Source organism: Salvelinus alpinus, chromosome 36 (assembly GCF_045679555.1).
Source record: "Salvelinus alpinus chromosome 36, SLU_Salpinus.1, whole genome shotgun sequence".
NCBI classification, from domain to species: Eukaryota; Metazoa; Chordata; class Actinopteri; order Salmoniformes; family Salmonidae; genus Salvelinus; species Salvelinus alpinus.
In genome coordinates, this window is record NC_092121.1 from 647,612 (window position 1) to 664,808 (window position 17,197).

The window sequence follows — 17,197 nt, forward strand, 5'->3', positions numbered from 1 at the left end:
ACTTCTAACTCACAGCCTTTGTTTTAACACCATCATACCATACTGTACATTGTCCTTTCAAGCAACTATGGTAGATGTGCAACCTAACCAGGCTAGCACAGTACATTTTGGCTTGGTTTGGCTCAGTAGAGTGAAGGGGGTATAGGGGGCCTGTAGCGCTCCTGTATTAAAGCCAAGACCAGTTGCTCTCTGAGCCTGTTCTGTCCAACTTACTGCTCTGCTGCTAACAGTGCAGGAATATATACTGAACAAAAATATTTAAAGTGTTGACCTCATGTTTCATGAGATGAAATAATTTGAGAGAAATAAGCTTTTTGTGCATATGGAACATTCCTGGATCTTTTGTGTGCACAAATGTCTTTACATCCCTGTTTGTGAGCATTCCTCCTTTGTCAAGATAATCCATCCACCTGACAGGTGTGGCATATCAAGAAGTTGATTAAAGAGCATGGTCAGTACACAGGTGCACCTTGTGCTGGACACAATACAAGGCCACTAAAAATGTGCAGTTGTGTCACACAACACAGATGTCTCAAGTTGAGAGAGCATGCAATTGGCATGCTGACTGCAAGAATGTCCACCAGAGTTTCTGCCAGAAAACGTAATGTTCCTTTCTCTACTATAAGCCGCCTCAGTTGTTTTAGAAAATTTGGCAGTACGCCCAACCGGCCTCACAACCGCAGACCACGTGAAACAACGCTAGCCCAGGGTCTCCACACCAGTCTTCTTCACCTGCAGGATCATCTGAGACCAGCCACCCTTACACCCTCTGCCCTCCCAGGCCCATCCATGTGAAATTCATAGATTACGGCCTAATGAATTCATTTCAATTGACTGATTTCCTTAAATGAACTGTAAGTCCATAAAATCGTTGAAATTGTTGCATGTAATATTCCTATTTTTGTTCAGTATATAATGTGTGTGTGTATGTTGAAGGGGTTGGGTAAAGCTAGAGACACATTTCCCTCTTGCATGGATTAATAAAGTATCTTTGTTAAAGCCATTACTAGCAGCTGTAAATGCCCTGTTCTGTACAGCTTACAGTTCTGGAACAGAGGAAAAACAGGACAATTCTATTTCTACCAGCTTTGTTCTCTCTGGGTTACCACAGCCATGGGAGAGAGTTATGCTGAACAGTAAATGCATCATCTGGGATATTTCCTGCAGTTCAATGTTAATGATATAGGCCTATCCATTGATTCTTGAAAATCATACACAACAAAGTGGCAGGGTTGCTGTTGGACTACAACACAAACTCTGGATTGTGGCTTTAACATGTAGTTACTGGACACTTGAGATATAAGGATGTTTGCACAATAAAGTCAGTATCCCTTCTTTTAGTGTACTACTTTAAAGTGCATCCTAACAATCTGCCCACTCTCTCGCCCATCAGTCTCCACATCCCCTAAACAATGCTCTCCTCTTAACTTCTATCCAACTTTCCCTCCTTTTCTATAAACTTTTTTCCTCCCCTGCCGTTGCCCTCTTTTTTTTCTTGTTCCCTGTTTTCTCCATCTAGACCCGCTTTCTCTGTTCTCTCCAAGACACATTCCTTCTCTCTGTTGCTCCCCCTCTCATGGCTCAGGAATGTAGCAGACCCAGCGGACTGAACGAACGACACCGATTGGCCGATCCCTCTCGCCCTCCTTTTCTCTCCCTCTCCACTAACAAAGCTGTACTTTAGTACTTATAGGCTAGTTAAAGAGAAAGTGCTTTTACGATGTGTATGCAAAACATGCACCTACTAGCTACGTTGTCTAAAGTTTGGGGAAGGGCTTGTGAGTAGATTGCTTTAATAGTGTTAGAGGATTATCCTATCCTGCTATCCTGTGTATGTTGTGCATCTGAGCTCTCCAGTAAGTTTGTAGCTTCCAGAGTGTTTGTGTGTGTGTTCGTGTAGAAGTCAGTGTGAGCTGTCCGGTCCCAGACACTGTTCCAGACTAACCATTTCCCGATCCAGCAGAGGCAGCAGAGAGTGCAATACACTAGAAGCTCAGAATATTCAGACAATGGCTCGAAAAACTTGAAATAATATTTGTTACCTACCAAATACTTTAGCTGCGCTTGACTGAGCTTGTGTAGACCAACAACGCCAATGGAATAGTCCCAAAAGGTACAAACCCCACCCATCTAGCACTCCAGGCAAAACACACTTAATCAAATAATTTTCTTTTGGTCAGTTAGTGTTATACATGGATGCAGTGGTCATAGAAGGAGTCTCTGCTGAGATACACACACACACACACACCCCCCCCCAGTTCGGCATTATTATAGCCCCCAGCTGTAGCCCCTAATGACCTCAGATTCCACTAATTACTACAATTATTAAGCTGTGATTTCTGACAATCACACACACACATCTATTAGGGCCGACGCACTCAGTAATGAGCAGTCGTAATGCATTTCCCAATAAAGCAATAAGGAGCTGGTGTTTGCAGCCACAATACAATTCTATAGTTAAAACCACACAATAGCACCCTAGGGTTAGGCAGGTTATGTGGCATTGAGAGACTGGCAGGGAGAAGAGAAGAGGCACAAGGCGAGAAAGAGGAGAGCTACAGCCATACTATGAAATATTCAGGCTCTCCAGCTGGGGTTTCCACTGCATACATAATCCTGAAGCTCATTTCTGCCTCACAGCCAATATCGCTACGCTGTGTAGTAGACACACCTGGTTTCTGCACACAGGCTAGAACGCAAACTGTGCGTAGTAGGCCTAGTAGGTAGCGCAGGTAGGTAGGTACACACCCACTCGCTAGGCCCCTCAAACTCAACTCTGGACTTCAAAGCCAGTTCCACTGCATTTTTTACATGGTTTTTATTGTTCCCCTCTATTCAGGGAGTGATTTAGACCAGGGACACCAGGTGTGTAATTAATGATCAGGTAGAACAAGAAAGCAGCAGGCTCCGGACCTCGTTGGGTCAGAGTTGAGAAGCCCTGGCTCTCGGCCTACATGTGTGGCAGGGTGAGGTTGAAGGCCACCCTAACAGGGCAGCAGTGTCTTCAGTACATTAGGGGGAGAGGCATGTACCCCGAACACATTCAGGCCATCATCCATCCCTCAGCTCATGGCACACACACACTTTCTACCCCACGTCTGTCTTCTCCTGCTCTGTCCTGCATCCCCTTTTCACTCTGACACCCCCCCCCACACACACACACACACACACACTCTTGTATCCCCCTTTCTCTCCCGGCGCCTCCCTCCCTCTGTTCTCCATTTCAGTCGAGTTCTCCATGTGAGCTGCAATCCCTCATGCTGTCAGCCCCCACCTCTCCTCCTCCCTCCCGCCGTCCCCTCCTCCTCTCCCTGTAGACAGACAGGATTAGCATTTTAATTGCATCAGCTCCCTTGGGTATTCTCAGCCTTTCACTGAGGGAGAAAACCAGGGAGAGGGAGGGGTAGAGGGAGAAGGAAAAAATAAAAAAAAGGTAAGGATAGGGTAGCCTAGGAGGACCAAGGAGAATTGGAAAAACAAGGGAGTCACAGGAGGAGACATAAAAGCAGAGAAAGGCAGAAAAAAAAAAATGGCAAGAGGGAACAGCAGAATGATAAGAATGGAAATGCTCCTACTACTATTCCATAACTGGCCATTAATAAATCCAGAAGAAAAGAATGGTTGAACAGAAAGAAGGTTAAAAGCTACATATAACCTTCACACAAGAAAAAACAACATACAAGTCAAGGCTTGACATTCAGGCAAATTCGCTGCCAGTACCAAGTGAAAGTCACCCCCCCAAAGAAAATGACTGTCTTAATGCCAATTCAAGAGAAGAGAAGGATGTGCAGTAAACTTTGTGAAATAAATTCACTATGAGCAAAGTTCCATCTATGACGAGGTCGAAAATATGATAGAAAAATATCACATATATAAAACAAAATATCAAATATTTTCAACTTAGGTCTATGACACCCATAGAATTTTATAATGAGTACTCTGTCATTTGAAATTTGATGATGAAAGCAACCTAGTGAGCGTTCTGTGGCATCAGGAAGGAAGGAGTGTAAAGTGACTCTGGGCCCCGGGAAGCAATTGAAGACTGTTACTGAACCCACAGGTTGAATTAGGATCCCTATGCTACAGCGGGAGTCATCCGAGTGCTGTCTGGAGTACTAGTCCTACTCCAAGGGGTATCCTCTCCCATTTTCCCCTCCTCCCTCTAACACAAATAATAACATAGCCCTGGTGTAACAGAGGTGGTGAACCATGCTCAGAACTAACCTTGCCTGAGACCTGAAGACTTCAAGGCTTTAGCTCAACAGGCTAACACAGTCTTGAGACCCTGGTTTGAAACCCAGTCGGTCACGTGCACTGGCAAATATACTGTACAAAAGGTGAGGCTAGTAAGTAGGGAGCTGAGGGCATCTAACATCTTTAGGTACACAAGGTGTCAATTTGGACTACATTCTCAGGCTCCCGAGTGGCGCAGCGGTCTAAGTGCTGGAGGCGTCAGTACAGACACCCTGGTTCGAATCTGTATCACAACCCGGCCGTGATTGCGAGTCCCATAGGGCGGCGCAGAATTGGACCAGCGACTTCTGGGTTTGGCCGGAGTAGGCCCGTCATTGTATATAAGAATGTGTTCTTAACTGACTTGCCTAGTTGAATAAAGATTAAATAAAACATTTAAACTATTCATTCCACTAAACGTTTTAGTTTTGAGGGGCAGTAGTGTGGAAGGATGTGTCAGGTCCTGCTTTAAGCAGCGTCTGTGGTTGCGTTGGTCCTCTTTACTGAACCCCTGTGGCACACACCCAGGTACACACATGAACACACACACACACACACACACACACAAAAACAAACAAACGGTCAGTGTACTTCCTGAGTAAGGGAGTGGTGAGCAGTCAATGTCAACACAGTGTGATGAGGGGTGTGAATGGAAGATGTCCCACCCTGGGCAAACACACACACCGAACACCATTAAGCATTAAATCAACCCTTCATTAACTAGAGATGACAACTATGGAGACCAGAGCAAAATCAGGGACAAAAGGCTTCAATCAGATCTAGGCCTATATGGCTCAACACACACCATGTTCTCAGGTGCTCTATATGAGCCTATAGCATCCAACACATTCTCCATAATAAGCATCCACTAGACGAGTGGATGGTAGAGGAGCAGCAGGCATGAGATGAAGAGAGGAGGGGTGAGCGGCAGGAGGGTATTTAGGATTATTTATTTTTTTACCTTTATTTAACTAGGCAAGTCAGTGAAGAACAAATTCTTATTTACAATGACAGCCTACACCGGACGACGCTGGGCCAATTGTGCGCCGCCCTATGAGACTCCCAATCACGGCCGGTTGTGATACAGCCTGGAATCGAACCAGGGTCTGTAGTGACGTCTCTAACACTGAGATGCAGTGCCTTAGACCGCTGCGCCACTCGGGAGCCCTCAAAGAGTTTAGGCAGAGGGTAGATGTATCCCTTAAAGTGGCCGTTGTCCCTCTATTCCTCCTGAACTTTCCCAGTCTTCACTCCCTCTCCTAGTGTTGTCATGACACCGGAATTGACGATACCACACCCCAAAAAAAGCTTATTAGCCAAAATCACAGAATGGCACTTGATAAAGACAGAAACTTGGCTACTGCTCTATTCAATCGTTGGGCATCATTTGAGTTAAATCTCATTACATTTTAAAAGTAGATGTCAATTTCAAACACAGCCAAGTACGTATTCATGAATCCATTATACAAATCATACAACTACTTTGACTAAGTTTTTATAATCTAACTATATAAATGGTAACAATTTATTTGAATAGTAAATCTATTGATACACTGGGTAAATCAAGATGTAGGCTAGGAGGCCTATTCACAATACAGGTGAATGCATTGAGTTATTGAGCTTGTTTTACCTGATTTCATGTGGCTGTAGATGAAACAAATCGGTTTCCATTTGGGACTTATTTTATTGTACTGATCAACAACAATTGCATAGACGTAGCAAGCTCTTCTTTTATAAAAGTTTGTGCTGTCTCTTTAAACCCAGTAATGATGTCATTCATGACAAGGCACACGCCCACTCGTCAGTTGAGGTCTTGAAAAAAGAGACATGACAGGCGATGGGGGAAAGTAGTGTTGGACATGGAGACGATTAAGTGAATTAGTTTTTGGTGACAAATGCTTGTATTTTAGCACAAAAAGTAATAGGGTAGTGAATTGATGTTAGCTTCAGCAGTAAGCTAGAAAGGAAAGTTAGCCTACAAAGCTGGAAGCTACCGGTATCTTCTTGCATTGGAATGTGTTCTAGCCTATATGGACAGTTTTGCAAACAGTAATTAACAGTTAAGACATTTCTACATGCTGTGTCGCATTATTCAAGTGTGTTAACTACTGTGCAGCATGAGTGGGGCGCTAACATGATGCACTCCAGACTCCAGCGAATGAGTAAGTGGAGCAGACAAGAAGCAGGAATGATGCGCTCGAGCTATAAGGAGACATCGGTTGCGCTGATAAGAGACTTGATCCTCTCAATCAGTATACAACGTGAGACACGTAGAAGTACCGAAAGTAACAAATTCTAGTACCGAACCGTTTTTCATGTTCTAGTATCAAAAAGGTATGACGAATTCAGTATACCGCACAACACTACAGCTCTCCCTTTCCGTCTCTATCCTTCCTTCTTCATGTCTTCCATCCCTCTCCATCCTTCTCCCTCAAATAAAACGTTATGCCACATGAGCCTAACAGGTGTTACCGTGAAATGCTTACTTACAGGCCCTTAAAAATATATATATAATAACTGCGTTGTTGGTTAAGTAAAATATTTTAATATCATACAATAAAACAAGGCTATATAAAAGGAGTGTGGGGGGGTACAAGTTAGTCGAGGTGATATGTACATGCAGGCACCTCATCTTCCCTCTCTCCTGTCTCATCAGCCCAGCTGCCTGCTTTCCCGTGCTCGTTAAGAGTCGCCTCTGAAGGAGCTGCTAAAGACTTTGAAAAATGAACTCTCATTTGAGAGGTTGTTAATTTGCACCGTTATGCAAATGAGGTGCCAATTAAGCAATAGATCAGAGGAGCAGCGGCCATTTATAACAAACCAATGAGTACCATGACAGTCAGATGTTACCGGAGAGAGAGCTGGAGAGAGAGCTGGAGAGAGAGCTGGAGAGAGAGCTGGAGAGAGAGCTGGAGAAGCTAAGCCTGTATGGTGGTTGTCTGATTACACTAGCACTCACTCTAATCAAACACAGATTCAGTGGTTATATTAAAATAGTATTATAGCACAGATCTAGGGAACAGGTAAGTAGGTACTACAATGTACTCTAATTAGTTAAGCTACAAACATAGCCTGCTTGAAACAAATTATACAGCCTGTAGAGCAGGGTTCCCCAAGTGGTTTTATTTGGCCCTGCAAGTTGTGAGCAAAAAATAATTTGATGAATTGTTGGACAGAAGACTGTAAAACACCAGGAAATCAGCGCCAAGTGATTTTAATTTAGGAAATCTGTTCCAAAAGTACTCCCATGCATAAGAAAGAGACACGTGATTGTATACAAAATGTAAGCAAGGTTTGAAATTGTGTTTAGTCCAATTATATCGGTTTGGGCTTCTTGCGGTGAATTTGCGGTCTACAAATAATTTGTAATTATGTTCCGGCCTCCCGACCATCCACCCGTGGCTGAATCTAGTTGATGATCCCTGCTGCCGAGCGAGTTTTGTTTATGTGTATTATTGTGTGAGTGGTGTGTTTACACCTTTGTGGGAGACTGCCAGATTAGAGTAGATTAACCAACAGGCTGTATCCAATGCCTAAATCCAAGGTGTCACCAATCTAAACTCCCTCTCCGGAGAACAACACAGCAGCTCCACAGGTTAACCAGGAGAAGTCCTTAATACTGAAAATAACCCACTACCTAATCCTGGGCAGTCTCACACACACAAGGAAGGTGCAAGCCACAACATATGCCAGTGTGTGGTCTATTAAAACAAGTTGCTATGAGTTAGAGAGAATTCTATCCAAGTGAGTGAAGGCCTTTTTCCTTTTTTTTATGTCTAACGGGGCCTCTGATGAAAAGTAATGCACTTTAAAAGGCATGGGGTGTCATTTGAGACAGTCATGGTGTGCGTGTGTAAAATATACAAAAACATACTCTATGGGACTCCGGTTGGTGTGGAGGAGTCCTACAAGCGCTTAGTCTGGACCCAGATCTGTTTGTGTGTCATCTTGCCAGCTCTTATGATCATTGTCTGTAAGACAGCACCAACATATCTGGAACCAGGCTAGAAGGCTCCCTCCCATCAATTGTAATTAATCCTTCAATTAGTGGGGATTAGGGCACTGGGAGCTCTGACACTCCAACTGCCCGCCACTGCCACCATTAATGCAATCCAGCAGAGGCCACATTTACATGTCTTTAATTAAGAGGACTGACAGTGACTGCCTTTACAACAAGCTTCCCACTGAGAGGGAGAGGAGAAACAAGCTGAGGGGTATTGGCTAAGAGCACTGGATCACAGGCATGGCTCCCCATGTAGGATAGATCTGACCTCATACACTTTCATCCCTTGCATCTATTTGAGAGTAGGTAGGCCTACATTTCTCCAGCGGTATCACTCAGCTTTATAGCAAACCAAGTGACGAGGCTGTCTCGTTTCAAATTGAGGACCTTTAAAGCATGAAACACAGAGAATCTCACTGCCAATAGGTACTCTTTTGTTTTTGCTAGAACAATAGCGGTATCTGCTGCATGCTGAACCAGTTGCTACAAAGCTGCAGAAGCATAATGCTCAGCAGCATTATGCAGAAGCATAATGCTCAGCAGTGACCAACAAGTTAACTTTGGGCCAATCCAAAAGCACAAAAGTGGCCATTTTCTCCATACAGCCACAGACGTGCCAGTCACACTTCACATGCAATTAGGCTATGGGATGGCATGCACACAACACTAAATACTTCCTCCAAACTAGCTAACCAATGTAGCTAGTATTGACATAATTAAATGACAATGGATTAGCTAGTTTCCGTGTAACAGCTGCCTGTGTTAGCTGCCGAGTTAGTGCAGTGTCCTTAGCTAGCTAGCTATGTTATGCTAGCTATCGAATATGCTAACTTTAGCTAGCTAGCTAAACATTTGGCTATGGGCTGGCACTGGCAGTATGGGATTATGGAGAGTGAATGTAATTGTTTCACCTTGCTCAGAGCCAGTCCTGACCTCTCTGGGGCCCTAAGCAAAATTATGCTATGGGGTCCTCCTACCTGACCCGTGAGCCATGTAAACCATTTGCCACAGTCACACCCCAGTGCTCCCACTACAATCCTCCCTCCTTAAAAAAAAGTTTGCTCCATCTGTCAGTCTAAGAATAAGTAGACCTATGCAGAACAGAACTGAATATTTTCTATAGAATCTTAAGATAATATTCACTTAACATTAACAAGAAATTGTAGAAAATATAAGATGTAAAAATATAACACTGAGCTTTGGCTCTGCTGCCTGGTAATTAGTCCAGTCCTCACAATATTATACAATTAGCTTTGGCTATACAATATATATAGGCTATGGCTGCAGCTATAGGTCTTAAAATAGTCAAATAAAACCTATACAGCTATGTGATTAACTTAGGTTCCCTCTACAACCTAGGCATTTCCAGCATCAGCTGATGTAATAAGGGCTTTATAAATACATTTGATTGATAGACTGGTGCCCGTGCTGATCAATCTGGACTGTCTGGAAGAAATTGAGAAAGTATGTCACAGTTAAGCAGTCATTTACACAAACGCACTTCTGCCATAGTAACATTTTAAGATTGTAAGTGTGTAAACATTTGAATTAAAATCGTACCATCAAAATATTCCTCTTCCGCACTTTCTTGAGGCAAAATCATCAATGTCGTCATCATAGGACAGGTTTCCCTACGTCATGATTTATACTCATGATGGCCAGACCACTCAAACGTTCCTGTGACATGGAAGACCTCAGGTAGCTTTTGATGAGCTTACTGCCGATGCTACTGTTACTGGTAGGATGACTGCAACTCCTACAGCTATCCAAAAGGTTAGGATAGAATTCCTCCAGGTTTTTCCCCACAGAGAAAGGAAAGCAGCACAAAAGGCAGTCATCTTATCTGAATCTTGTGTGCCAGATCCATTCCACTGATGTCACAGTCATCTCTGAATGCTAGAGAGTTTTAAATTTCCATGCAGAGAGCCTTTAAAGATTCACTGGACATCTGAGGCAGTGCTGAAGTTCAGCAACACTCCATATTTGGTTGAGTGTTTCAAATCTCTCATCCATGGATGTGACAGGAGAGTCGATTACAATGTTGACTTGAAGGTTTTTCAGTGCATCAGTCACTGGTTCATCAGGAGCCTCATAGCTGAAATGCCCCTTGCTGTTTCTCAGTCTCTTCTCTTTCAGAACAGCCTCCACATTCATTTCTTCACAAATGCTTTTTGTTCTCTGGGCCTCAGAGAATCCAGTTTCCCAGTATGTAGTGAGGGAGGCCTTTGCATTTGTGATGAAATTCACTGCGATATCAAACTGCATTTAGGCGGATTGGAGGAGCCTGTTCACCTTGTTTGTCATTGTCAGTATCTCACATCATACGACACAGAAAATCAAGAAGCAGTAGGACCCAACTTCCTCTGCAAGTGCCTGTGCCTCCACTTTGGCCACAGGATCGTTGATCGTCTGTCTGGCTTCCAGTAATGCCTCCCGAACCTCAGAAGCCTGATACCTGAATGCATGAACACTTTGGAGCCTACTCTCCCATCTTGTGTCACTCCATGTCTTCACAGTTGTGTTCACTTTTCTTGAAAACACTCCATCTTTGTGCACCATCTGAAAAGAAGGTGAAGAGCTTTTGCAAATGCCCCCAAAAACTGTATGTTTTGGGACAAACACAGCTCTGGGAATTTTTTTTGAGTAGTCTGGCTTGTACTCCTTGGTGCTTGCCCTTCATGTTGGCTCCATTATCATAAGCTTGCCCTCTGCAGTCTTCAAATGGAATCTTCAGCTTGTTCAGCTTATCTAAGATGACAGTGGACAGATTCAAGCCTGCTGTAACCTCAACATTCGCAAAGCTGAGGAAGTGCTCCTTGATCTCTGGCTTTCCCTTTAAAGCCACGCTTCTCAGAATGGACATTTGCTCCTGTGACTAATATCAGGTGTACAGTCCAAGATAAATGGCAAAGTACTTTGAGTCTCTTACTTGAGTCACTATTGCTTCCAGAATCTTGTCACTCAGAATCTGTATCAGCTCATTCTGTGTGCTTTTCAAGGTAATGAGCATGTGTCTCTCAATCTTTAATTTTGCTAAGATGTTCCATAACGGGGTCAAATTTTGCCAGTAATTCAACCTCTTTTAGGAAGTTACCATTATCTGCTTGAAAGAGTTTGATGAACCCCTGATTGCTAGATTTCTTTCAGCAAGAGACTGGGTGATTCTTATTAAAACGTGTAAGGACATCTCGCTTTCTTTCAGCCTCCAAAATTGTATCTGGTCAAGAGTCTGTCCCCGACTTAAGCGCAGATCAATTGACCAGTCAATCACGCATTCCTTTATTATTTTGTAGTCTTTTGTAGAAAAGAGCTTACAACAAAAAAACAATACACAGCGTTGTTTTTGATTGAGTATGAAAGCCAGCACCTGGTAATATTTTCCCCATTTGACAGCAGTCTCTGTAATAAGCCTAAATCGAAACCTCTTCTAGACTTGTCTTTAGGGTAAGAAAAATCCAGTCCTGGTTTAAAAATGGACCTCTGCGCACTAACTCAGTCCTTACAAAGTCTGTTAAGACTGGGGGCCAATCTGCTGGGTCATTTGGTGGAGCAGCAACTGTTCTATTTGGGTCGGCGCTGCTTGTATCTGATGCTGGCTAGTACACGCTGACGCTGCCAGCACCGGGTCTGTGTTGGTACATGCTGACGCTGCCAGCACCGGGTCTGTGTTGGTACATGCTGACGCTGCCAGCACCGGGTCTGTGTTGGTACATGCTGACGCTGCCAGTACCGGGTCTGTGTTGGTACATGCTGACGCTGCCAGTACCGGGTCTGTGTTGGTACTGGCTGAAGCTGGCTGTACTGGGTCTGTGTTGGTACTGGCTGAGGATCAACTGAGTCTGTGCTTGTACTGGCTGATGATCCAGCATCTCTTCTACTGACAAACTTAAGCACAGCACCTGTAAATTAGCTGCGTCAGGCCCATTCAACCTGGATCCCCCAGATTTCCTTTTATACATTTAAAAATATAAATTCCATTTATACTATGGCTTGGCTGAATACTTGGTTATTATTTACTGAGAGATGTGCATCCATATTGCTCAGTATGCCCAGCTAATCAACAATTCAATAAATAAATAAATAAATAATATTAAGATTTCCATCTTGCATTAGTCCAGAGTTGTAACTAAACCTTGACTGAGAGACTAGATAATAATGGTCTTGCGTGGGTTTGTCAAGTGCTATAGGCTATGGCACTGCAGTAAACATTTTTTGGGGGGGGGATGTGTGGACTTTCTTTCACACATTGCACGTTTTCATTGCTTGCTAGTAAATGAATAAAAGTGGTCTTTAAAAAGAAGGTTGGATGTGTCTGACTATTCATTAATTCAACAGCAGTTGACGTTGTTCTGGCTCTGAGGCCTATAATGTGTTAAAGGGACAACGCACTAATCCTCTCCGACCTGGTATAATTTGATAGAGTCTTTACTTAATTTAGACTGATCAACGCTGATCAGGCCAGGTCCTGGCCGATATGCGGCCCTAGGCGACACCCCACAAAAAAGGTTGACTTGCCAGGTGAAAGCTATGATCCCTGATGTCACTTTTTAAATCTACTTCAGAGTAGATGAAGGAGAGGAGACAGGTAAAAGGATTTTTAAGCCTCAAGACAATTGAGACAGATTGTGTGTCATTGAGGGTGAATGGGCAACACAAAAAATGTAAAGCTTCAATTACACAGACAGCGTCATTGCATTTTGGTACACCACAATTACATTCATTTCCAATGAAACGCTGTGTTTACTTTGAAGAATTGCATTGCAGAGGCAGTTGCAGTGCGTTCTGTGTGGTGCATACGTTGGATTGCATTTTTCGAACGTATGCGTCAAACTGTATGCGTAGACCGCTTGACAGAAATGGTAGCAGAAGGTGAATGTTGAACTTTTGTTGCATACATATCCAGATGATGCTGCATACTTAATGCAATGACGCTGTCGGTGTGCTCAAAGCGTAAGTGCCTTTGAACTGGGTATGGTAGTAGGTGCCAGGCACACCAGTTTGGGTCAAGAACTGCAACACTGCTGGGTTTTTCATGCTCAACAGTTTCCTGTGTGTATCAAGAATGGTCCACCACCCAAAGGACATCCAGCCAACTTGACAACTACGGGAAGCATTGGAGTCAACATGGGCCAGCATCCCTGTGGAACGCTACTGACACCTTGTAGATGTAGAGTCCATGCCCCGACGAATTGAGGCTGTACTGAGAGCTGTGGGGGTTGCAACTCAATATTAAGGAGGTGTGCCTAACGTTTGGTACACTCAGTGTATATAAAAACACAGGAAATCCCGTTTTTGACTGCACTTCAATCCAAAGCCTTCACAAATCTGTTTCCCGTTTGATTTAATAGGCTGACTGTCTATGAAGCAGCTCCATGCTCATTGTAAAGCAACTGCAGTGACAAGTTGACTATATCCCAAATAGCGCCCCATTACCTATATAGTGCACTATTTTTGACCAGGGCCCATTTTGGAGACAGCCATTGTCTTTTGAGTCACAAGAGCATCGAGACGAGAGCCTTTAATTCCTGGAAGAATAAAACAAGGGGGTTCGGTAACCATGCCACAGACCAGTCAGCCCACCTACCATTAGGCCCAACCAAGCCTGGGGTTGATCTTCCCTCCCCAGTCAGGGGGCTTGTATTGGGGGCCGGGGGGGATATTGGGTGTCTGTCAGGTCCAGGGATCTGTGTGATATTAGCCGTCTGCCAATCTGGCGTGGGGGAATGGACACAGTAATTACTACTGCTCTTACTGCCTCATCAATCTCTATATCGCTCCTTCTCTCCCCCACCCCTCTCCCTTTTTCATTCCGTGAAGGAACAAACAGATTGAGTGACAGAGACAAACAGAATGAAATCTAGTGTGTGAGCGACTATATACCAGCGTGAACGTAAATGCATCAATGCAATAAAATAAAAATGTCCTTAGTCAGTAGAGAGTATGAACAGTCAAGGAGCTGTGTATACGAGTATCTGACTGGGTTATCGCCATTTGTCTATGTAGTTGGTAGCATTGTCACTAGGGATGCACTATATATCAGTTTCAGACGATATTAGCCAAAAATTAGGTATCGGCCGATGTCTAGTTCAACTTCTTTGTGATAGGGGGCAGCATTTTCACTTTTGGATGAATTGCGTGCCCATAGTGAACTGCCTCCTACTCTGTCCCAGATGCTAATATATGCATATTATTATTACTGTTGGATATAAAACACTGAAGTTTCTAAAACTGTTTGAATGATGTCTGTGAGTATAACAGAACTCACATGGCAGGCAAAAACCTGAGAAATCCAAACAGGAAGTGAGAATTCTGAGGCTGGTCGATTTTCAACTCATCGCCTATTCAAATCCCAGTAAGATATGGATCCGTTTGCACTTCTTACGCCTTCCACTAGACGTCAACAGTCTGTAGAACGTTGAATGAAGCCTCTACTGTGATGTGGGGCCGGATGGGAGGTGTTTCAGTCAGTGGTCTGGCAGAGTGCCAGTTCTTGGTCACGCGCATTCCAAATGATATCGCCTTGCGTTCCATTATTTCTGTAGACACGAAGGAATTCTCCGGTTGGAACGTTATTTAATATTTATGACAACAACATCATGAAGATTGATTCTCTACTTAGTTTGACAAGTTTATTCGACCTGTAATATAACTTCTTGAAGTTTTCGTCCGACGTTCGCCTGGATCTGTGCGAGCGTTTGGACATGTGTACTAAACATGCTAGCAAAAGTAGCTACTTGGACATAAGTAAATGGACATTATCGAACAAAACAACGATTTGTGGAACCAGGATTCCTGGGAGTGCATTCTGATGAAGATCAAAGGTAAGGGAATATTTATGATGTAATTTCTTATTTCTGTTGACTCCAACATGGCGGAGAAATGTTATATCTGAGCGCCGTCTCAGATTATTGCATGGTGTGCTTTTTTTAAAACATTTTTATTTTTTTATCTGACAGCGGTTGCATTAAGGACAAGTCTATCTTTAATTCTATGTAAAACATGTATCTTTCGTCAAAGTTTATGACCATCTGTTATTTGACGTGGCTCTCTGCAATTCTTCTGGATATTTTGGAGGCATTTCTGAACATGGCGCCAATGTAAACCGAGATTTGTGGATATAAATATGAACTTTACCGAACAAAACATACATGTATTGTGTAACATGAAGTCCTATGAGTGTCATCTGATGAAGATCAAAGGTTAGTGATAAATTTAATCTCTTTCTGCTTTTTGTGACTCCTATGTCACAAAAAGGCTGGGAAAATGGCTGTGTTTTTCTGTGGCTATGTACTGAGCTAAGAGTCACTGTTATAAGCTTCAAGACATACATACTATGGAACGCCGTTTGGGTCTTTGCATGTCAAAAAAGATACAGTAGCACTGTCAAAGCTGTACAAAAGAGTCTGCAAACAAACAAACACCGGCGACGAACGATGCGTTTACAATAACGAGTTGGTAATAAATCATCATATGTTCGACCGCAACTTCTGGGGTAACTAGCTATCACCAATACAACCAGCCTGAAAACAATGACCAGTAGAAACTGCAGTCATTTTCATTATTCTTAGCAATGATTTAGGAATCCTTGTGAGTAAGTATTAGCTAGCTTGCCACTTGTTGTTCGCCTATTGAAATTGAACTTCACATGAAAATAAATAGCTAGCCAGCTACTTAACCCTGTTGGCCCAAAGCTAACGTTATAAGCAGCCAGCTAGCTTCATGTGGCCAGTGAGGCTCGACCGGACTTGGTTGTGTTGTGAAGCTAGCCACAATAAGAATTAGGCACAATAGTGGAATTTACGGTTTGCTTCTAAAATAAAAGTAATTGAAAGTGATGCAAATAGTAGAATGCCATACTTTTATTTTGAAGGCTAACCGCAAAGTCCGCTTGTGGCTAGCTTCACATAGATGGGTCCAACCACCATTAATCAAATATAAAATGGTCCTATAAATTAGGGTTATTTTAGCTAACTATAGCTACTGAAACAGATTGTTGTTTTGCCATGTTTTTGGGGAAGAACATTGTTTGCATCCATGAGCTAGCTAGTGTTTTTTTATGACCAGCACTGAAGGTGCACGAGACAACTTGACCAGCATCATAGCATACGTCTCTACGAATCAGTGACATAAAGTGTGTGATTGTGTAATAACTACGTAAAAAATGTATGAACGAGTTAACTTCTTTGGGATAGGGGGTGGTATTTTGACGTCCGGATGAAAAGCGTGTCCAAAGTAAACTGCCTGCTACTCAGGCCCAGAAGCTAGGATATGCATATAATTGGTAGATTTAGATAGAAAACACAAAAGTTTCTAAAACTGTTAAAATAATGTCTGAGTATAACAGAACTGAAATGGCAGGCGAAACCCAGTGGACAAACCATAAAAATAAAAATATTCAGCATACCACTGATTTCAATGGCTGGGCGAAATCGTCCCCGATAGCAGTTCCTAGGGCTTCCACTAGATGTCAACAGTCTTTAGAAAGAGTTTCAGGCTGGTTTTTTGAAAAATTAGGGAGAAGTTAGAAAAACTAAGTGGCTCCCATTTTGGCTGTAGTGTTTCCAAGCGCATGGCCGAGAGCGCGTTCTTTTTGTTTATCTCCGGTAAAGAAAATAACGATTCTCCATCTTAAATATTGTTTATTTGCGTATTAGGGTACCTAATGTTATATTACAAACGTTGATTAAACTTGTTTGGATAAGTTTATTGGTAACGTTTGCGATTCATTTTGGAGGAGGGAAAACAAGTGGATTATTGACTGAAGCGTGCCAGCTAAACTGAGTTATGGATATAAAGAAGAACATTATCGAACAAAAGGACCATTTGTAATGTAACTGGGACCTTTTGGAGTGCCAACAGAAGAAGATCTTCAAAAAGGTAAGGCATATATTATATTGCTATTTCTGACTTTCGTGTCGCAACTCCCTGGTTGAAAATGATTTGTTATGCATGTGTGTGCTG

The 17,197-nt window shown here is 42.9% G+C and overlaps 1 protein-coding gene across 6 annotated transcripts in view; it reads right to left on the bottom strand.

Moving 5' to 3' along the window:
* Window positions 1–17,197, bottom strand: part of LOC139565094 (pre-B-cell leukemia transcription factor 1-like) — a 58,568-nt gene that overhangs the window by 9,254 nt on the left and 32,117 nt on the right. The window lies entirely within an intron of this gene.